The sequence below is a fragment of the Piliocolobus tephrosceles genome, chromosome 5, assembly GCF_002776525.5.
Source record: "Piliocolobus tephrosceles isolate RC106 chromosome 5, ASM277652v3, whole genome shotgun sequence".
In the NCBI taxonomy this organism is placed as follows: Eukaryota; Metazoa; Chordata; class Mammalia; order Primates; family Cercopithecidae; genus Piliocolobus; species Piliocolobus tephrosceles.
The window spans coordinates 14,522,173-14,545,816 of record NC_045438.1 but is presented as its reverse complement, the minus strand read 5'-3'; the positions used below and the strand labels follow the sequence as shown (position 1 = coordinate 14,545,816).

Sequence of the window (23,644 nt, the reverse complement as noted above, 5' to 3'; positions counted from 1 at the left end):
GTAGGGGTGGAGGTGTATGTGTGTGTGTGTGTAGGGGTGGAGGTGTGTGTATGTGTGAGTGTGTGTAGGGGTGGAGGTGTGAGTGTGTGTGTATGTGTATCAGTGTGTGTGTAGGGTGTAGGGGTGGGGGTGTGAGTGTGTGTGTATGTGGGAGTGTGAGTGTGTGTGTAGGAGTGGGGGGTGTGAGTGTGTGTGTAGGGGTTGGAATGACCATGGGAGCAGGAGGGGCAATGAACAGCCAGCTGTGCCCACACCATCTGGTGACATTAAGAAGGACAGGGGTTGCACTTGGAGAGGCTGAATTGTAGCAGGGAGAAGCAGCAAGGTGTCCACCTAAGGACTCCTGGACAAAATTCTGATGGAGCAAACTCTTACAGACATGATTCTGGGCAGAGGTAAGTGATCAAGCGTTGAAGTGTAGATTGTGGAGTCTCTTACAGAGGTGGTCCTTGAAACCAAGAGGCCAGGCAAGCACCTTAAGAAGATTATGATAAAAGAAGAAGACTCATTTCAGTGGGCAGTAAGTACTGAATGCCAACAGAATGCACAGAAATATACCACTTGGAAACTTAAAACCATGTCTTGACAGAATTTCCTCCAGTTGAAGGTTAGAAAAATAATCGTATCTTACATGGTGCAAATCTCTCAATCATTATTTTGCTTGTCATGAAAACCCAGAGAGAAGATATTATTAGCCTCATTTTATAAATGAGAAAAATATTCAAAAAGAATAAGTGCCTTGTTAAGTAACTTATCAAGGTGATGGAATTTGGAACTAAACTTTGAAATGCTTCTTTCAGAAGCTTTTACCACATGCTAAGTGCGACCACTAGGTCAGTAGTTGGGGATATAGACACAGACAAACACCATCTTTGCTTCCACCTAACTCACTTCCATCATTAGAGATAGCAAAACAACATGGGTGATTACACGTCAAAAGTGAGGTTGAAGCATGAGACAGATTAACTCAAGTATGAAGGACAAAGAAGAAAGAGTGACTGATAGAAATACAGAAGAGACATCATTTTTTTTTAGCCTTTTACATGAGAAAAAAAATTATAGGAAGTCTAAACATTTTATCCTACAATACTGAGAAAAATAAAGATGAATGTTAATAGAACTCAAAGAAGAGTTATTCAAAGTATAAGAATCAAGACTATGAAAGTCCTTGATGGTGGTGTTGAAAGTGTTCCTTCTTTGTCTGAGACCACCAGCAGTCAACTGGCTAAAATGCCCAGTGTGGGGCAATGGGATGAAACGACTTCTTCAGATCTTTGACAGCAGAGAGAATCTATGCCAATGTCAAATCACTTCTTCCTTCATTATGCCAACACTTTACAAAGATTTTCTCTCATTTAAACTAGATTCAAATTCTGTTCTGCCCTTGTATTCAAATTCTTCCTCCCAAGTATGATACTGTTATAAGTTAGAGAGTCAGTCAAATACCAATACATCATTTATCGTTACAGAAGAAGTGCCTTATGAATTCTGGAATCAATTGGATTTAATTATTTACTATTGTACATAAAACTCACTTATTGAAATAAAGACTCCATTGCTCCCTCTTTTATTCCATTATACCATGCATATAAATATTTATTCAGCTAATAAATTTTAAGATATAACACAATACATTCTTAAATAATAGGAATATGACACTTTGACCATAAATTCAATTGTAGGGTAAAATTAATTCTGATGCTAGTCCACACCATCATAAACATTGTCTTTTTCAGTTAACCAAGAAAATATAATTTCAATTTTACTAAAAGGGTTTGGCAATACTCCCTTCCACAGCTCTTCCTTAAAGCACATCCTGTGTTTAGTTGATTAATGAAAAGCCCCAGGAATTTTAGCTGCATGTAAAATGGATATATCTTCTGACAGGAATAAATAATACATGAAAATATAAATAAAGCATCTTCTCATTGATGTCAAACAGGACAATGGGAGCTGGTAACTATAATCTTTTCCTGATGATTTGGCTTAGATTACCGAGCAAAACATGTAGTAATAACCTATCAAGTTCAATAGTGTGAGCCATTTTCTGGTAGAACTTCTATAAAGAAAGAATTTTCAAGAGAAAATAGGTTATAAAGCGATTAATTTGTGATCTTACATTAATGTAATTTATGGTGCTTCAATTTCTTTTTATATAACCTATCTTATGAGAACAGAAATGTGGCTTTAGAGACAGTAACTGGGGTGACAAAGAGGCAACTCCAATTTACTTAAGGACATTCTTATATTTTGAATACTGTTACTGTTGGCCTTACAATCATTTTCAACAAAAGTTGAGCATTTTTGTTTTCCTTAAGTAAAAGAAAACATGAACTAGAGCTAGATTTTCTCCCTACTTAATAACATCTAGTCAAATTAGCTACATTGGTAGAAAATAGGTATATAAAAATACTTGCTAAGATACAAATCCATTTACAGAAGACTGTACCTATCAAGAAAATAAAATTACTGCAAATTAGGATGTATGCAATACCAATATATTTTATGAAACAATCACACGTCCAAAAGTTATACTGTCAGACTAAAGAAATGGAGGGTAAATCCACCCCCACAAAAGAAACCCCACCCGCCACCTAACCAATCAAACCACTGACATATATTTAGGGTTTATGAAATTCATCATGCTAAGTAATTAAAGAAAATATCTACACATTACGTATCTCAAAAGCTTGTATCAAATCATCAGTGATATGGTTTGGCTCTGTGTCCCCAGCCAAATCTCACGTTGAATTGTAATCCCCAATGTTGGGGGAGGGGCCTCGTGGAAGGTGATTGGATCATGGGGGGGGGGGGACCTTTCCCGTTGCTGTTCTCATGATAGTAAGTTCTCATGACATCTGGTTGTTGTAAAAGTGTGTAGCACTTCCCCCTTTGCCCTCTCCCTCCTGCTCAAGTCATGTAAGACGGGCTGGCTTCCCCTTCCCCTCCTGCCATGACTGTAAGTTTCCTGAGGCCTCCCCAGCCATGCCTCCTGTACAGCCTGCAGAACTATGAGTCAATTAAACCTTTTTTCTTTATAAATTACCCAGTCTCAGGTAGTTCTTTATAGCAGTGTGAAAACAGACTAATACAATCAACCATTCAATGCCCCATTAAAAAGAAGTGGCAAACTCTTGATACAGTGGCACAGTCTCCACCTCTTCTTGCCATCTTTTCAGTCCCATAGCAGACATTTTTAATTGATTATGGCTCTTTATTCACCTGAGGGTAGGGAAAGACCCAGAATCTTGTGTAACACAGTCATACTTTCCATCAGAGTTCCAAAATGAGATGAAGTTCACCTGCACTTGTGTGAGACTAAATCTTTAACCAGTCAGTAGACAAATATTTATGGAGTGCTCAAAGAACACCTATGCTTCGGAATACGTAGAAGAGATTCAACTCAGTTTCTGCTGAGATTAATTTCCAAAAGGAGAAAGGAGCTAGCAAGGCATAAGTATACATAAGTAAGTCACAATTACCAATAAATGAAAGAGTATTCAGAAGAAGGCCAGCTCAAGGTGGCACTAGGAGGAACGGAGAAGGGCAGGGTTGTTTAGGAAACCTACTTGGAGGTCAAACTACATTTTGGTTTGAATAAAAATAGGTGTGCTTTGGCAGATGGGAGGAGAATAGTTCTATTTAACATGATTTGCCCTGAGGTTTGTACAGTACCCTGTGTAGCATATCCCACCATCTTTCAAAGTATCTTGCAGCCATTGTTGCCCCGACATATGCAGAATCACAAACAGATTTTTCCAGATAAATAAATGCTTGGAGATCAGTCATATAACAAGTAACCTTTGGAAGAGCAGAAAGTTTGCCAGTTTTCCCAAAGCCTCTCTTTTAAAACAAAAAAACAAAAAACTTTTTTTCTTTATTTTTATTTTAGTGTTTAGTTGTTACCAACCCAAAGCCTCTCTCTCATAAGCAATATTTGACAATAATAAAATATCAAACCACACTATAAATTGACTCGCCAAGGGCAGAATTGAAAAAGAAAACTGTACATGTTAAAGATTTTTTTGGAGGTGTGTAAGGAAATTGTGAAGAATTAAAAACAAATCCCTATAATATAGATGATAAAACCTTGTGAAATTGAAAACATTTTCCAGAGAGAAATATTTAAGAGGAAGTCGACAATATTTCTGATAATTTCTCTTAGGTGCTGGCAAGCTGTTGAATTTTAGACACATTTCCTTGCTGTTCTATAGACATTAACACAGGGGATGAATGGCATGAGCTGGCAAGAGGAAAACCCAAAGAGAAGGACCTTGAGGAATCTGGAAGCAGACATTTCATATTCTACAAGTAAAAGAACACCATACTCTCAAGACATACATTTTCTAGTCACCAACACCACCTACTCTTGGTGAAGTGATATTTTGGTGGCTGGCTACGTACAATGGGGAAATCGAGAAATTATTTTAATGGAGCCTATGTCTCCAGAAGATTATATGATGCTTTATCAATGGAGAATAAATATATGTGTATATGTTTCAGGATTATCATTAGACTATCACATGCAAAAGGGGAAATATGACAGGTTTGGGGATATTAGAGAGCGGCAGGAAATGTGTTGTGTCTGAACTGCTCAAGTCATGCCCACAACTCCCATTCAATAATCCCTTGTACAATAGATTATAGCCTTTCTTTTTTGTACCTTCATTTACATGGAGCTCATCTCTTTCTTCATTTAAACATAGTCATGTCTTTTCATACAACTAACAAGTCTCTGTCTAACCCCCAAACCCTACTAACATTTGGCCCCACTTTCCTTCTTCAAAATCAACTTTTAAGAAAGAGTTGCCTGTACTTGCTCTGTTCCTCAACTCTTACTTATTGTTTTTACTCATTATAATCTGGCTTCTGTTTTACCTCTATATGAAAACTGCTTTACCCAAGACAGCACTGTTGCTCAGTTCAATGGACATTTTTCAGCGTTTATTTTACTTTGCCTCCAAGAGAAATTTTTGACTCTGCTCTCTTTGTTTAAACACATTCTTCTTTTGGTTCCCATAGAACTAAACTCTCGTGGTTTTTGACCTACATCTTTGGCTGCATCTGCTTGCTCTCCTTTAAGGGAGTCATCAGTCCCTTAAATGTAGCTGTTTTAGTCTGCTGGGACTGCTATAAATGAATGCTAAGGCTGGATAATTTTTAAGGAAAAAGGTTTATCTTGGCTCATGGTTCTACAGGCTATATAAGAAACATGGCAGCAGCATTGCTTCTGGTGAGGGCCTCAGGAAGCTTCCATTTATTGTGGAAGATGAAGAGGAGCTGGTGTGTGCAGAGATCACATGGCCAGAGAGGAAGCAAGAGAGAGAGAGGAGGAGCTGCCAGGTTCTTTTCAACAACCAGTTTCTGCGGGAACTAAGAGTGAGACCTCACCCACTCCCGTGGAATTCACTCCCTGGAGAATGGCACCAAGGCATTCATGAGGGATCTGCCCCCATGACCCAAACACCTCCCTCCAGGCCTCACTTCAAACACCGGGGACCAAATTTCAATATGAGACTTGGTGGCACCAAACAAGCTATATCCAAACCATCCCCAAACCACAGCAGAGGGTGAGACTCACTGCACCCTAGATCATCTTCTGTCCCTGCCCTGTGTCACTTTCTATGGACCATCTCTGTCATCAGTGACAAGAGTGCTCTTCCATGAATGACGATAGTTATCCCCCAAGACCTGAACACTCTTGAATGGCTGAATAAAATCTATTATTTCCCACCTGGCATTTCTTGTTGAGTCCCAGGACAAAACGTCCTATTATTCAGGGAACATTTCTACTTGAATGTCTCCCATTTGGTGAAATCTTAACCATGAAGGACAGTGCAACTTACAATTTCCCTCCCTCCCTACAAACTTCCTCGTCATTCCATTTCCCCTTTCAGAATTTCGTTTTCAGAACAGAAATCCAGAAGTTATCTTTTACTCATCCTTCTTCCTCACTCGCAACTCTCTGTCATTAAGATCTGTCCTTTATATGTCTTCACTGTTTTTCAAATACTTCCATTTTCTCCATCTCCTTTGCCCCTAACACGCAGGAGCCACCGCCATTTCTCACGTGGACAGCTGTATCCAGCCCCCTCCATGGCCTCTTGCTTTGTCTTTATCCCTTCCCATCTTGAGGTTAAAATGTTTCCTCTTATTTTCCTGAACTCATAATATGTTTTTTCACACAAGGAAATGCATGGCGGTTATTTCTTTGGGCTACTATGCAAAGTCATTTAGCCACACAGGGTAGTTTAGAAAATGGCATCTCTCAAGTTCAAGGCCGGTGTCATTTCTCTTTCTCTCTCTCTCCCTCCAAATTACCATCTAGGTCAACGGCAAAATGCCCCTTGCAGCCTCCGGCCTCCTGCATTCTACTCCATTCCTCTGTTTTTACTGGTAGGTGCACTTTTTGTTCATCCGTCAGTTCAGCCATCTCTTCATCCATCCTTTCACACACCTTCAGCTTTGTCCCTAAATAATTTAAATATCCTAACAGAGGTGTAAACAACATGAAAGTAGGTGAGAAAAATACAAAGGATGGTGAGCAGGTTATTCCCCTTGTGAACTGAAGATGGATTGCAGCAAAGAATACTTCACGGGGGGCAGATTCCTGCTGAGAGTGTTCTGTAACACCACAATACAAGAGAAAACTTAACAGAAAATGTGTTTGAAGTTGCTGAGACCATCTCCTCCTGGGAGATACCCTTAGCTACACTGGCAGGGCCACTCCAGCTACAGTCCCAGAGGGATGTGGCCCTGGTGTGAGGGGCAGTATGTCAGCAGGAGGAGCAGAGTTGGGAGAGGGCTGAGGGCTGGTTTCAGGGGTGGAGGCTCCTGGAGGAGAGGTGGAGGGGCTGGCTGTGCAGGGCCAGGGCCTCCTGCTGTGAGCGTGAACTGGGGGGTAGATGAGGGGTGCTCTTTACCTTGCTCTGCTCTCAGGCCATGCCTGGACTGTTCTTCCTGCTCCGGCTCCTCAGGGAATCAATCACTTTTGTCTCTTCCTATTGCCTACTCTTCCTGAACAGGGTTCCTCTTCTCACTGGTCCACAGGAAACTGCTGACCTTCCCTGGTGTGCCTTAGGAAAGTGGAGCACCCTCAAAGTATAAGTGTGTTTTGCCAGGAACAAGGCCAGGACCACAGAGCCACCTTCCTCTGCCCCTTCTTTTGTCTCTGGTCCTTATTTCTACACCTTCCCACCTTTCCCTTCCCTTACTGCACTGCCTTCTTCCTTCACCTCTTCCTTTGTTCCTCCTTTCCTCTTTTTCTTCCCTTCTCCTTCCCTTCTTACTAAACATAGTAAGAAGTGGACAAAGTGTGTGCTTTGGTCTGACACGCAGGCTAGAGCTAAGAGCTACTCTCTCAGGAGGACTTGCAGGTCAGGGCTCGGGCACGTTGCAGCAGCAGAGGAGCCTCTGGAGTAGCCAGGCCCAGCGAGACACAGCACCTGGCACAGGTGAGCTCTTCTCTATTACAAAAGTGTGACTGATGCTAATCTTCAGCTCTCCTGGGTACTCTTCATCATAAGTATTCTTAGAATGAACATCACTGCGCTGGCCTGTCCTGAGGCACTCACCTCAGCCACTCCCTTCCAGGCTGGGCCTTTGTGTTCTGTAGAGAGCCGCCTTGGGTGGTAGAGGCTGGCCTGAGAGTCCCAGCAGGTCAGTGCCCACTTCAAGCCATCTTCAGAAGTAGCTTATTTTATTTGTTCTAAATAATTATCTATTTCAACATATACTGCAGATAAAATGTCTGCCAATGCAGCATTACATAAATACCAACGTCGTGCCAGCTCCAGCTGAGAGTGAAGCCGGGACTTGTTTACATGCGGTAACCGCATGCTCAGCATTCTTGGGTGAGGCTGTTTATCGTGACCAACCTGCAGCCAATGGTCTAGAGAGGCTCTTGCACCTGTCCGGTCCTACCGCAGAGAGGCAAACGGATCTCTGTGTGTTGAGAGTAATTCTGAACTATGCAGGCTCATGGATAAGGGGCTCTGACTGGCAGATGGAGTTTGTTAAGGGTAAAAGGAGTCACCCAGTGGGTGCTGGTCCTGGGGAAGGGATGCAGTCAGCCAGGATTGCTTGTCTTTTCAAGCCACCCTATGTGAAGTCACCTTTTGCTGAGGCATCCTGGCTAAGCGGATCTGGGCTCATAGTTGTCAAGACCTGCAAAGTTGCTGATCCATCTGTGTGGAATTGTCTGCAGCCGTGCAGGGCGTGACAACCCAGCATGTCAGTGTGGTCAGGGCAGCCCGGAGCTCTCCGGCATGCAGTGCCGGTGCAGACTCCCAGCGAGCCCACCTGAGGACTGTCCACCGCTTTATAAAGGGTATGGGCAGGGAACTCTGGCCAGGATTGAACAGGATGTGCTTAACATAACACAGACTGTTGTTTTCTTGTTCTAACAGCATGCTCAGCGGCATGGCAGTGAGTGGGTCACAGGGCACAAGAAAAGATAGTGGATGAAGTTAAGAGAAATAGGAAAACCGCAGGAAGCAATTTTGGAGGACGCCAGCACTGCCAGCAGGAGAAAGCCCAGCCAGCAAGCCACGGCTCCCCCGTGGGTCTGCCTGCCTTGCCAGCCTCCCAAAGGTGGTGCTGCTCCCAGTCGTAGCCCCATCCTATCCTGAGAGCCCCTGTTTGGGGTCTCCAGTTTCTCTGCTGGCCCAGAGGAGCTGTTGCCTTTGCAGGGATCTTCCTAGTTGTGCCTGAAGGTTGCGGCCCCCTTGACCTCTCTCCTCTGCCATCTCAGTAGGATATTCATTTCTGCCCTGCAGGCTTCTTTCACAAGGCTGGAATTCCTGGCAGGGACACCTTACCTACCTCCTCCTCCCTCTCCAAATACTGGCTTTTGAGGCCTAGTTGAAGGCCTCTCTCCTCCAGGAAGTCTTTTCTAAATGTCTGAGGCTCTGATAACCTTCTGGGTTTTTTCCTCCCTAACTCTGCATCTACAGCAGTTCGGCATTACACACCGTCCCGCGTTCTCTACTTGTTTATTCAACCACGTTTTAGGGATTTTGAAGGTGAATTACTGTTGCTGTTTCCATCAGCAATAAACAGACATGTAGACACATACTTGGACACATTTGGACACATCAAATAAGTCTTAAAGTCTGGTTATGTATGTTTTTCCATTCTAGATGGCATGAAATTTAATGTCTATTCAAAAGTTGAAACTATAAAACTCCACTGATAATAAGCTTTCCAAATGTTTATTTTCTCCCTGGAACTTAAAATAGGAGGAGGAAAGGGAAGTCTAATTCTGAGAAAGTGGAATCTCTTTTGAATGTTTTGTCCATTAAAATAGTGAATATTTTATTACACTAAAAAATGCTATGTGTGTAGACTTAGAGTAAGTAATCCATATACACTTTAGGCTGATAAATTGGAATAACTGGTAGTCTAAGGGGCATAATTTCCTAACATAAGGACACAGTTGCCTGTGCTACAATGAAGAGATTAAAAATTGGTTATTGAAAGCTTTATCTTAAAGGAGTGCTGTGTAGTAAAGAAGATTCATATTTGCTAAGCTCTTTAAATAAACTGTAATGCATGGCACAAATATTACATATATAGACATAAGTTCTCTTTGCAAAGAGCTTTCACAACAGACAATGTACTGTGAAGATGGCCACTTGGAAGTAAATAGAACTTTGAGGAGTTTCTGATGCCACTGTAGAGAATGTCAACACTGGCAGTATTACATTTGCTGCTTTTTATTATTTATTCCAATGCCCAGAAGCAAACCATTGAATAATTTCACCATCAGGTTAGAATTGAATTAGGTTCTCAATTATAGGAGCTTAGTGGGACTCTATGGACCTGAAACTGACCTCTGCTGTCGCCTGGAGACAGTTCTGGGCGTCTTGCTGATGCAGCCGCTAAAGGAATTGTGGAGCCTGTTGGTCCTCATGAGACGAAGTCAGCGCTTTCCTCATCCGTCTTTTCTTCCTTCTTAAGGAAAATTCTTCTGTCCCAAATGTCTTCCCAGAGGAGGGTTCTCCTCGGACCATTCAAGGGTCTCCTCCAACAGCATTTGACAGGTGTGGGATTACTGCTTCACATGACTATGAGACTAACTGAAGGGGAACGGTGGCGCTTGATTGCGAATGCCACGTTTGTGCTTCGCGTGCAGGTTATTCGAGCTGTGGCCGAACGGCTTTGGAACCATTACTGGGGCAAAGCCTGCAGACAATTCCTTGCTAAACCATAAAATGATGATTCTGGCAAGCAAAGATCAGATGCAATCTGAGTGTTCTGAGAAGCAGAAGAATCAATGCTTTGAAAGGGATCACAAATACTGGGTTTTTTGTTGTTGTTGTTGTGGGTTTTTTTTTAGAGGCAGGGGTCTCACTCTGTCACCCAGGCTGGAGTGCAGTGGCATGATTATGGCTCACTGTAGCCTCCAGTTCCTGGGCTCAAGTGATCCTCCTGCCTCAGCCCCCTGAGTACTACAGATGCGCACCACCTCTCCCCGGGTAATTTTCTGTAGATACTGGGGTCTCACTATGTTGACTAGGCTGGTCTTGAACTCCTAGACTGAAGTGATCCTTCTGCCTCAGCCTCCCAGAGCACTGGGATTACAGGTGTGAGCCAGCAAATGCCTGGCCTGCAAATACTTTTAAATTGAGATATGAAATTTAGCCCTTTTTACTGTAGTAAAACGTTTACTATTTTTATAAACAAAACATCAGAAGGAGATTCTACTTTCTCAGAATTAGACTTCTCTTCCATCCTATTTTAAGTGCCACGGAGAAAGTAAACTAGTCATTTGGAAAGCTTATTTTCAGGAGTTTCATACTTTTGGACTTTTGAATTAGACACTAGATTTCAAGCTGTCTGGAATGGAAAAACATATATAACTAGACTCATTCTGTGACCTTAAAGACTTATGTGATGTGTCCAAATGTTGGTCACTGTGCTACAGAATTACTCCAGTCTGCATTTGTTCCAATGCATAAAGGTTTCTTTTTAGTTTCAGCTGAAACTTTTACTTTGCGAAATGTTATAAAAATAATCATGTTCGTTCACTGTGGTTCCTTTACTTCTGCAGTATTGCCAAAAGTTTAAAAAAAAAATTGACTGTACTTTTTCCATAAAAAGAAATTCTTTGGTATAAAGGTGGTTTACTATTCATACCCTAATGGCAGTGCATTGGTGCACTGTCTTAATCTATTTGTCACAAACTGACTGCCAGCATAATTTTAAATGAATTAACGAATTAATCCAGTGCATGTTGGGCCTCTGCTGTGTGCCAGGTACTCATCTAGGTTTACTTTTTCATTTTTTTTTTCTTTTTTGCCTGCTTAAACATTTCCAAAGCTTATCTGCCTCCACTGGAGTCCATTTCAATTATTTTCAGGCATAGGTTAAGAACACCCTCTGGGCTCAGGGACTCTGACTGCATCTTCTGATACCGGAAGTACTTCAACTTGCTCTCACTTGAAGAATCCATTGCCTGGAGAGCTGGTCAGATTCCCAGAGGGTCATGGATTTTTGTCACACTGATTAGTGGTAGATTGAAAGAAAATAATTTTCTTGTTTTCTAATATATATATATATATATATATATATATCATAAACAGGAAACAAATATGTGTGTCTTCTCTGTATATTTAAAAACAATAACCTTCTGGTTACATTTCCAGACTCTGAACTCATGCTTGTTTCGATGTTTACTGTGGTTTTTCACCAACACTGCCTCTCTGTATGAGCTTTAGTCAAAAGCTAATTTTTAAAAGCTTCATTAGTGTGCTGTTTTTCTAAGCTGAAATTAGTTTTTCCAACTTGGCCATATCTTATCAGCTTAGCTGCATCTGTCTTATTTTCTTATTATCGTCATCTATGGCTGGTGATGTCAATTTGATGAGAGGTTGCGCTAATAACACCCAAGTTGTGGGTTTCATTCTTGCCACAGGGAGGGCAATTCGTCTCGATGGCCAGGAACAGGTGGACCCATCTTGTCCAGTCTCGCAAACGTGTACGAGGGTCTGGGTGTAAGGGTGAATGTTTGGTGGCCCTGGGTGTTAAAGCTTTGTAGTCCCCATCAGTATAAAGCTGTTTCTGCTACTGCTGATCTAGCTCAGTGCAAGTCCCGTAATGATGGGTAGGCTGCTGGCTCTGCTCCTTCGTGAGGGACAGCACACCCATGGGAATGGCTTACAGTCCTCTCATTATCTTTCCGTTACATATATTGGTGCATCTTCAACTTCTAACTCATTAGAACAGCCGTGATGCAGTTTGAATATTTGATCGCGCTCGAATGTCGGGTTGAAATGGAATCCCCAGTGTTGGAGGCGAGGCCTCATGGGCGGTGTGCTTTGGTCATGGGGTGGATGCCTCATGGCTTGGTGCCGTCCCTGCCCTAGTGAGTGAGTACTGGTGAGATCTGGTTGTGAAGTGTGTGGCACCTTACCCTTCACCTCCCTCTTGTTCCTGCTTTCATCATGTGAGGTGTGTGCTCCTACTTCACCCTCTATCATGAGTAGAAGCTTCCCGGGGCTTCCCGAGAAGCAGATACCAGCACAATGCTTCCTGTATGGCCTGCAGAACTGTGAGTCAATTGAATCTCTTAAAAATTATCCAGCCTCAGGTACTTCCTTATAGAAATGCAAGAACAGCCTAATACAAGCAGGAAGTCATGTTTTTACATGCCACAAAAATTCACATGGAATCTTATGTGGTTGACCATGATTTTTTTTAATGTACCATCATCATTTATAAGGTTTGAGGGAGGCACGTCTCACAAGTGAGTGTGAAATTCTACTCATCATGCTTATGAGCTACAAAGGATCAGCTTACCATGATTTTTAATCCCATTGGCTCTTTTAATTAAAATAGACATCAATGATGCAAACACTTTCAAACATTTTTGGAATTTATCCTTCCCTACATCATGGGTCACTGTGGAGGCTGCTGCTGAGTGCTGCCCCAACCCTCTACAGAACAGGTGCTTCCCAGGCACTGGGATGTGAGCCACTGATGGCTGGGTCTCATCCTGGGAATTGCCCTCTGCCTCAGACAGTAGCAGCTTTGCTCAAGGTTACCCCCTTCCTCCAGCAGCCTGCATGGGCTGGCTAATGTACGAGCACAAAGCCCCAGCTCCTTGGCCTCAAGTGGAGATTACCTGGGACCTCCTCCAGGCAGTCTAACCTCTCCTGCCCAGCCCTGTTTCTTCCTCTTTCTTCCTGCCTCCAGCGTTATTAATGCCTAACTGACAAATAAAAACTACATATATTTATAGTGTGCAGTGTGATGTTTTGACATACATACGCTATACCCTGTGGGATGATTAAATCAAGCTTATTAGCATATCCATCACTTCACATGCTTCTCATGTTTTTGTGGTGAGAACATTTAAGACCTACTCCCTTAGCAATTTTCAAATATACATTATTATTTCCAGCGTCACCATACTGCAGTGGATCTCCAGAACTCATTCATCCTGTCTCATCAAAACTTTGTGCCTTTTGACCAACGTCTCCCAATCCACTTTCCTTCCCCAGGCTCCTGCTAAACACCGTTCTACTCTCTGCTTCTATGAATTTGACTTTAGATTCTACATATGAGTGAGATCACGCAGTATTTGTGCTTCTGTGACTGGTATATTTCACTTAGCATAATGTCCTCCAGGTTCATCCATGTTGCTGAAAATGAGAGGATTTCCTTTTTTTCATTATTTATTTATTTTTTTGGTAGAGACAGGGTCTTGCCGTGTTGCCCAGGCTGGTCTGAAACTCCTGCACTCAAGTGATCCTCCTGCCTCAGTCTCTCAAAGTGCTAGGATTATAGGCATGAGCCACTGTGCCCAGCCAATTTCCTTCTTTTTAAAGGCTGAATAGTATTCCATTGTGTATATGTACCACATTTTCCTTATCCATTCATCCATTGATGGACACTGAAGTTGATTCCATGTCTTGGCTACTGTGAATAATGCTGCAATGAAAATGAAAGTACAGATATCTCTTCAACATACTGATTTAATTTCCTTTGGATCTATATACCCAGAAGTGGGATTGCTGGATTATACAGTATCTCTATTTCTAATGTTTTGAGGAACCTCCATACTGTTTTCCATAATGGCTGTACTAACTTACACTCCCTCTAACAGTGTGCAAGGGTTCTCTTTTTCCACATCCTCACAAACACTTGCCATATTAGTTCATTCTCACTGCTATAAAGATACTACCGGAGACTGGGTAATGTATAAAATACTCACTCACAGTTCTGCATGGCTGGGAAGGCCTCAGGAAACTTACAGTCATGGCAGAAGTGGAAGAGATACACCTTACATGGTGGCAGGTGAGAGAGAGTGAGTGAGGAACTAAGGGGGAAGAGCCCGTTATAAAGCCATCAGATCTCACGAGAATTCACTCACTATGAGAACTGCATGAGGGTAACCACTCCCGTGATCCAATCACCTCCCACCAGGTCTCTCCCTAGACATGTGGGGATTATGGAGATTAAAATTCAAGATGAGATTTGGGTGGAGACACAGCCAAACCATATTACTTGCTATCTTTTGTCATTTTGATAGTAGCCATTCTAATAGGTGTGAAGAGATATCTCATCCTGGTTTTAATTTGCATCTCCTTGATGATTACTGATGCTGACCATTTTTTCCATGTACCTGTTTGTCATTTATATGTCTTCTTTTGAGAAATGTCTATTCAGATCCTTTGCCTCTTTTTTTTTTTTTTTTTTTTTTTTTTTGAGATGGAGTCTCACTCTGTCCCCCAGGCTGGAGTGAAGTGGCGTGATCTTGGCTCACTGCAAGCTCCGCCTCCTGGGTTCACGCCATTCTCCTGCCTCAGTCTCCCGAGTAGCTGGGACTGCAGGCACCCGCCACCATGCCTGGCTAACTTTTTGTATTTTTAGTAGAGATGGGGTTTCACCGTGTTAGCTAGGATGGTCTTGATCTCCTGACCTTGTGATCCACCCGTCTCTGCCTCCAAAAGAGCTGGGATTACAGGCGTGAGCCACTGTGTCTGGCCATGCCCATTTTAAAAATGGGTTATTTGTTTTCTTGCTATTGAATTGAGTTCCTTATATATTTTGTGTATTAACTCTTATAGGATTTTTGGTTTGCAGATATTTTCTTCCATTCCATGGGTTATCTCTTTACTCTATTGATTATTTCCTTTGCTATACAGAAGCTTTTTAGTTTGATATAATCTCACTTATCTAGTTTTGCTTTTGTTGCCTGTGCCTTTTGGGTTATATCAAAAACAACAACAACAACAACAACAACAACAAAACTATCTAGGCCGATGTCATGTAGTTTTCTCCTATGTTTTCTTCCAGTAGTTTTACAGTTCCAGTTCTTATATTTAAATCTTTAATCCATTTTGAGCTGATTTTTGTATGTTGTGAGATAAGGCCCAATTTCATTTTCTGCATGTGGATATCCAGTTTTCTCAATACCATTTATTGAAGAGACTGTCCATTCCCTGTGTTATGTTCTTGGCAGCTTTGTTGCAGATCAGCTGACTATAAATGTGTAGATTTAATTTTGGCCTCTCTATTCTGTTCTATTTGGTCTACATGTCTGTTTTTATGCCAGTACCATGCTGTTTTGATTATTATATCTTTGTAATATATTCTGAAATCAGGCAGTGTGGTGCCTCCAGCTTTGTTCTTCCTTTTATTTTTTTGAGATGGAGGTCCACTCTGTTGCCCAGGCTAGAGTGCAGTGGCATGATCTCAGCTTACCACAAGCTCCACATCCCAGGTTCAAGTGATTCTCCTGCCTTTGCCTCCTGAGTAGCTGAGATTACAGATGCCTGGCTAATTTTTGTATTTTTAGTAGAGATGGGGTTTCGCCATGTTGGCCAGGCTCGTCTTGAACTCCTGACCTCAGGTTATCTGTCCGCCTTGGCCTCCTAAAATGCTGGCATTACAGGTGTGAGCCACCACGCCTGGTCCCAGCTTTGTTCCTTTTGCTCAACATTGCTTTGGCTATTCAGAGTCTTTGTGGTTCCATATACATTTTAGGATAGTTTTCCTATTTCTGTGAAAAATGCCATTGGAATTTTGATAAGGGTAACATTCTCAGTCTCTTATAGGCGTTATTTCTGTGCAGGAATCTCCATCTCAGAGCTTATTTCCAGGGAACCTGACTAACAGAATCACTCTGTTTCTGTTTTATTTTTCATCCACTGTTTAGAAAAGCAATTCAATTAGCAAGGCACGTCTTCATAATGCATGCCTTTCTGCCTGTTTGTGGACCAGCTCCCTCTCCCTAAGCATGTTTCTCCCGGTCCTCATCCAGTTGAAAGCCCACCACACACTAAAGCCAGCAAAAAGCAGTCTCCCTCAAGCCTTTTCTGACCACTTTCTCTTTCCCGTTCCTTCTTCCAAAATTAAGTCCTCCCATAACCCTTGATTTAGGCTTCTTCTTTTATAGCGTTTACTTTTTCCTGTGCATTACAGTTGAGTCGTTTAGCTCCCTCACTAGAATGCAGGCTTCTACCACTTCCATCCTTCTTCTGCTTTCCCATTGTGTGCAGAGCTCAAAATGTTTCCTCAATTGGACACACACATTTTTATTCTCAGTGTTTTAGTTTATCCTTAATATTCTTTTATTTTTTATTTTTCATTTTTGAGATGGAGTTTTGCTGTTGTTGCCCAGGCTGGAGTGCAATGGCGCAATCTTGGCTTACTGCAACCTCCGCCTCCCACATTCAAGCGATCCTCCTGCCTCAGCCTCCCAAGTAGCTGGGATTACAGGTGCCTGCCACCATGCTTGGCTAATTTTTGTATTTTTAGTAGAGACAGGGTTTCACCACATTGACTGAGCTGGTCTCAAACTCCTGACCTCAGGTGATTCACCTGCCTCGGCCCCCCAAAGTACTGGTATTACAGGCACGAGCCACCGTGCCCAGCCAATGTTCTTTTATTTTACTTCTTTTTCCCTGTGTATGCTATACACATATTATACCTACTACGTTTTTTAGTAGAAGTTAATTGGTAATTATTTAAGGCAAGATCAATCTGCACACTAAGTTAAATAATCACAATATTACAGTCTCATTTACTTTTCCTTTTTGAGTTCCATAATCATTAGCTTTCTCTACGGCATTCTGATATTACTACAACTCTACATGATTTTTCAAAAGTAACATTTGAAATGTTGTAGTCAGTTCTCTTAATTACTTGGGATGGAGGCAGTTTGGACCCAGTAATTTATATATGTTAATATTTGTAACTGTTTCTTTATCTGATGTCAATATCGGGTTCTGCAGAATCTACATTATTTCTTGGTTCAAATCTCTTGATTTTTCTTTCTTGGGCAGATTGAGCAAATGCTTCAGCTCTTTTAGGATGGCCATTGATTCCACACCATCCTCGTTATTTGTGAACTTGTATAAAAGTGTTTTCCGTGCAATGCTTTTGTTCACTTTTTTTTTTTTTTTTTCTAAACTGAGACAAGGTCTCACTCTGTTGCCCAGGCTGGAGTGCGGTGGCGCGATCTCAGCTCACTGCAACCTCTGCCTTCCGGGTTCAAGTGATTCTCCTGCCTCAGGCTCCCAAGTAGCTGGGACTACAGGCACTTGCCACCACACCCGGCTACATTTTGTACTTTTAGTAGAGATGGGGTTTCACCATGTTGGCCAGGCCGGTTTCGAACGTCTGACCTCAGGTGATCCACCCACATCGGCCTCACACATCCTTCTTTGGATGCACGTTCCCATCTCACGCACCCTCACAGCATTGTCAGGAACACGGTTGGGTTGCGATGGACAATGGGGGACCTTCGTTTCCACAAGCTGTCCCTGAGAATTCCAACCTGCTTCTCGTACATAGAGTTACATGCTCAAATTTTTTTTATAGTGGGTTAATTTTCTTGACTTTTCAATTTCCACCGTAATCTATAATAAAAGTTTAAAAAATACTTTACAGTGTTCTGTCATTTGGTCAGCTCACCTGAACAACTTGATTTATTTAGTGGGGAGGAGGATTTTACTCTCAGCTCAATGAGAAACCATTGGGAGGTATTTAAGCAAGAGAATGGCATGATGGAATTAATGTATTGGAAAGATAACTCTTTTGCATAGAAAGCAGATTTTCAGGCTTTAAGAACAGATGCAAGGAGAAGAACTAGAAGACAAACGCAGAAGTTCAACCCAGAGACACTGAAGGCTTGGGAATCCACATTCTGGATACCATGAGACATGCTCAGTTTTAAGATGGGTTAAGAAGGCAGAGCCAATGAGCTTTGCTGCTGGATGTGCTGTGTCTGATAAGGATTAGAGAAGAATAAAGATGGACTTTTAGGGTTTTGGTCTATATAACTGGTGGTATTGGCTGAGATGGAAATGGCCAAGAAAGAGTGGACTTTGGAGGAAAATGAAGAGCTGTGTCAGAGGTTAATTCTAAAGCACCTGTTTAGACATTCAAATAGGAATAGTGAGGCAGTGGTTGGACATACAAATTAGAAGGGTGGGTAGAGCTGGGCGTATCAACCTGTGACTCTGTCATCTGTGTATAAAATGGCTTAAAACCATGGACTAGAACAGGGTTGCTGGACAGAACAAGCACTGTGGACCTTCCTTGTGGAGTAAGCACAGCGGGGGCTGTCCTGTGCGTTGGAGGATGTTTGGCCGCATCCCAGGCCTCCAGACACGAATGCCTGCAGCATCTCCTCACCTTGTGACAAAAGTGTCTTCAGACATTGTCAAGTGACCCCTGCAGGGCAAAGCTGTCCCCTGTTGAGAGCCACTGGACTATATATATACATGCTGAGAGAGTGCAGTTGGAGAAGAGAATGGCTGGAGTCCTGCCCCTGTTGCAGAGGGAGGAGGGGGAGCCAGCCCAAGAGATGGAGGAATGTCCTGTGAGCTGGAAGGAGCTGGAGGAGCAGGTGGACAAGGCTGTTATCAGAGCAGATGGTTGGGGTGAGTGTTGCTGGGAGTTTGAGTAAGACGAGGACAAAGAACAGAACCTTGGGTTTGGCAACAGCGAGGCTGCTGGGGTCCTTGACATGAGGCATTTCAGTGGAGAGAAGGAGACAGAAGATAACTGGAGTGGGTTGCAGAGGGGACGGGGTCAGTGTTGAGGACGTGGACACGGAAAGCACTGACAGCCCTTGGAAGGAGTTCTGTTGAAGAGAGAAGCTGAGAAGAGGCGATGCTCATAAGGGGATGTGGGGGCAAAAAGGGATTTCTTTCTAGCATGAAAATTGCAGTAGAAAGTGGAATAATTACAGAAATTAACTTCTTGGGTAGATAAGAGAGGATGGAATTCAGTACAGCCAGAGGGGCTGGCTTTAGATACCTGCACAGAGATTGCCGTACCCATCCCATGAGGAAGGAAAGTGAGGTGAGGACAGAGAGGTCAGTTGATAAAAATTCTCAGTGGGAAGACGTGCTAGTCTTCATGTGATAGTTCCCATTTTCTTTGGAAAAGAGGAAGCTAATTTATTCACAAAGAATGAAGAATAAAACACCCCTAAGACTGCAAATATGAATTCCCTAGGGCAGGGGCCCCAGCCTTTTTGGCACCAGGGACCAGTTTCATGGAAAACAATTTTTCCACGGTCCAGTGTGGGGGAAGATTTCACGGTTCAAGTGCATTACGTTCATTGTGCACTTTATTTCTATAATCATTACATCGTAATATATAATGAAATAATTATACACCTCACCATAATGTAAAATCAGTGGGGGCCCTAAGCTTGTCTTCCTGCAACTAGATGCTCCCATCTGCGATGGGGTGATGGGAAACAGTGACGGATCATCAGGCATTAGATTCTCATAAGGTGCACACAACCCGGATCCCTGAGATGCACAGTTCACAACACAGTTCGCACTCAGGTTGTGAGAGTCTAATGCTGCTGCTCATCTGACAGGAGGCGGAGCTCAGGCAGTAAAGCGAGCAATGAGAGCAACCCTAAATACAGATGAAATGAAGCTTTGCTCACCTGCCCACTGCTCACCTCCTGCTGTGCAGCTGGTTCCTAACAGACCATGAACCAGTGCCAGGCCATGGCCTGGAGAGTGGAGACCCCTACCTGGGGACGCCTTCCTAGGGGTATGTAGAAAGATGGTTGCCTATTTGAGAACCATGATCAAAGGTTTCAAATGAGCAGATGCGCCTCCTCCCCTCCTGAGCCGGCTGCGTGGACATGGGCTTTGTATCTGTGACTGGGCTTCCCCTGGAACCCCGGCCTTCCCGTCTTCGGACTGGCGTACTCCTAGACCTGCCTATTGCCTGCTCTATTGGGGCTGAGCTCCTGTTGGGGTGAGTTTCCTCAGTCTGAGCTTTCCCTTGGTGCTTGCCAGGAGCTTGTTTTAGCCTTTGGTCATCATACCTACAATAATCGGGCTGCACCCCTAGCTTCTGCAGGGAGTGGTACATTCCCAGGCCTCATTTAGTCAGGCCAAGCCTCTATCGCCAAGCCTGGTTCCGCCCATCCCAGAGTCTTTCACACTTGTGCCCAGACCCCAGTCCTATTAGGACTCAATGGAAGTTTTGAATGAGAATTGGGAAGAATTCACTTGCAAAGATAGTGCTGGTGAAATGCTTGCGGGTATTTCAAAGTTCCTCATGGAGAATGTAATTCTGTAGATACAGCAAGTATAAATGATCATTGCTTTTATATGGATTATTGAAGGATTTAATTAGACAATGCAAGTTGAAAGCAAGCACATTGAATATTGTAAAGTTGCAGAGATAGTTAATGACAGCAGAATCTTATATAATAGGCGGTTTTGTTCTTGGAAGAGGGTTTCCTGAATATTAATAATTAAAATAAATTGGACAGCAAATTGGGGGAAAATATAGCAATGTTGTCAAACACGACAGCATTTCACACTATGATAAAGGTGTATCTCTGCATTGTGTGTGCATGTGCATATGTATGCACACACGTGTGTGTACGGGGGCTGGGTGCACTGAAAGGCAGATGCATGGTGTTTATTGAGGGCTAGGTGAAGTAGTCAGACTTAACTTGATTTTTTAAGCCATTAAGCTCTCATTTGCATTTTAGATATTCTATTTATCAGCTATTCTTGCTTTATGTTAATTACAGTTTTCAAGCATTTGTAAATATTTCCCTAAAAATCCTGCCTTCAGTTTGTGTTCCTCTTCATTTTTCTTCCTCTTTTCTCTTGAGAGCAGCATGTGAATCAATGGTTTCATTACTGTCTTCTGTCCATCCTCCCCCAGGTTTTTGTCTAAGTTCCCCCACTTTGGTTTCCTTGGTGACGTGCAAGGCCCTTGGTTTCCAGCCCTTGCCCTTGGTGCTGGCTCCAGTGGGGACAGACACTGCTTTATGGCCCCCCTTTCACATCTCTACATCACCCTGGTGTCCCAGATCCCTCAAGGCGCATGGAAAGGCAGTTGTTCCCCAGATCCGCTTTACAATGGCCAGCTCTCTATTAGACGACACAAGAAAAACTTTCCTTCTCATGTGAAACTCCTCTGGACACAGAAAAGAGGGAAAAGTCTATATTTCATGTGTTCAATTGAAAAATGATCTCTAAAATTACTTAAGACTCATGGATCCTTCTCTTCCCAGCCAGGCTTCTGAGAAGCACACCCTACACTTACTGCTGTGGTTCCTGACCTTCAGTGTGCTTTACAGTCACCCAAAAGCAGGCTTTGTCTCAAACACTTGCTGGAAATTGCTTTTGCTGAGGCCACTGTTGATCTCCCAAACAATAAATCCAAGCACTGAAGCACTGGAACATTTTGATCTCTTATTCTTGACTTTTCTGTCTCTCCTGTCATTCTCAAGCCTTTTCCTCTTCCTACCCAGTTAAATGTTGGGGTTTCCAGGGTTCCACCAGGGGCCATCACTCTTCATTGCTTCATGTTGTCCTTGGGTGATCTCATTAACCACCACAGTCATGCATGTGGCTGTCTTTCCAGCCCAGATTGCTCATAAATAGCTCTGAGACCTATATTCTATTTGTTTATTGGCTGTTTCTACCTCGATGTCCCATAAGCATCTTAAATGCAACATAACTAAAAATAAAATCATCATATTTCCCTAAAACATCCTCTTTCTAAATTTGGCATTAGATTAAAGACATCAGGATCAACCTAGTCAAGGAGAATGGAATGTACTAAATTGACTCCAGAAGAGAGAGAAAACAGAACAATATAACAATGCATGTTATTAAAGCTATTACTGAATTAACATAAAAATATGGCATACCAAGATGGCATTAGAAGTAAATGAATTCAACTTTCCATGGAATGATATTTCTCTATTTAACCCTATTTCAACTATTATAGAAAGAATCCTCCAAAATTCTTTTAAATAATGACGGCATACCACTGACACTGAAAGTTGATAGAATAGTTCTAAAATAGATCATTATCTTGAATATTACAAAAATCTTTACATAATTACTAAAGAAATTTAGCAGTACATTGTACAAAAAAATATGCCATGACTGAGTGGCATTTATTTCCTGAATACATGGGTAGATAAAAAAAAATTACAAATGGGTCAAATTAATACATAGTAGTAGTATGTTAGAGGAGGTAAATTATATAACTTACATAGGAGGTAGGACAAGAGGTATATTAATAAATGTCAACATTCATTTCTGATGTTAAAAATCAGTGGTAAGGCAAGAATTGACAGATTTTTTTTTTTAAAGCCAGCATGAGGCTTAAGGATAAAATGCTAAAACATACCTATTAAAGTATGGAACAAGACAAGGATCTTAACGATTGCTACAACTATTTAAAACTGCCACTGAAATGGCAGTCAATGGTGTTAAATGAGAAATAAATAGAAAGTTTGATTACTGGAAGGAAGAATTATTATTACTATTTGCAGATTCTATGATTAACAACCTGAAAATAGAATTACCCAAAAGATTACAAAATATACCTACATAGCTGCACTATATCTAAATAATTATCAGTGAGAACATATAGTAAAAGACATTGAAATAAGTACACCATTTACAACAGCAAATGAACAAAACAAAAAATAAAAAAACAAAAGATAAAATATCTATGAATGGATTAAAAAGATTCTGTATAAATTTATATAAAGAAAACTTTAAAACTCTACTGAGAGACTTAAAAGAAGGCTTAATGATGTCATACTTTAAAAGTATAACAATTGTACCTGAAGCATTCTGTAAATTCAATGTGACCTTTTCTGGAAAACCAGAAAATCTAGATTTCTTATGAGAAGGAAAAATAAGGAAAAATAAACGTGTGAGAATATCTTGGAAAACTGTGGAAAGAATGGGTAGAAACTCCCCAGTAGGATAATAAAACTCTGCTGTCCAATATGGTAGCCACTAGTCACATGTGGCTATTTGAAATTTAAGTTTAAATTAATTAGAAATTTATAAAATGAAAAATTCAGGTCCTCAGTCACACTAGTCACATCTCCAGGCTCAATGTGATAGTAGCTACTACACTGGATGGAGTAAACAGAGAACATTTTCATCATTGTAGAAGGTTCTATTGGACAATACTCTACCAAAGCATGTTATTGAATAATGAAAAGCGTTTGGTTGGCCCTGGAGAAGAAATAGTTAACAGAATTGAGTCTAAAATTAGATCAAAATAAAGTAGAATTTAGATTGTGATAAAGGTTGTGTTTCAAAGGTGGGAAAAAGAGAGGCTACTTTTTATATGGTGTTGGGGCAATTGACTAATCATTTTTAAA

At 41.8% G+C, this 23,644-nt stretch overlaps 1 protein-coding gene and 1 pseudogene across 1 annotated transcript in view; both read right to left on the bottom strand.

Annotated features, from left to right (window-relative positions):
* PACRG (parkin coregulated) overlaps positions 1 to 23,644 on the bottom strand; it is a 587,833-nt gene that overhangs the window by 74,451 nt on the left and 489,738 nt on the right. The gene's annotated exons all lie outside the window — the stretch shown is intronic.
* Positions 12,698 to 12,793, bottom strand: LOC111550312 (annotated as a pseudogene).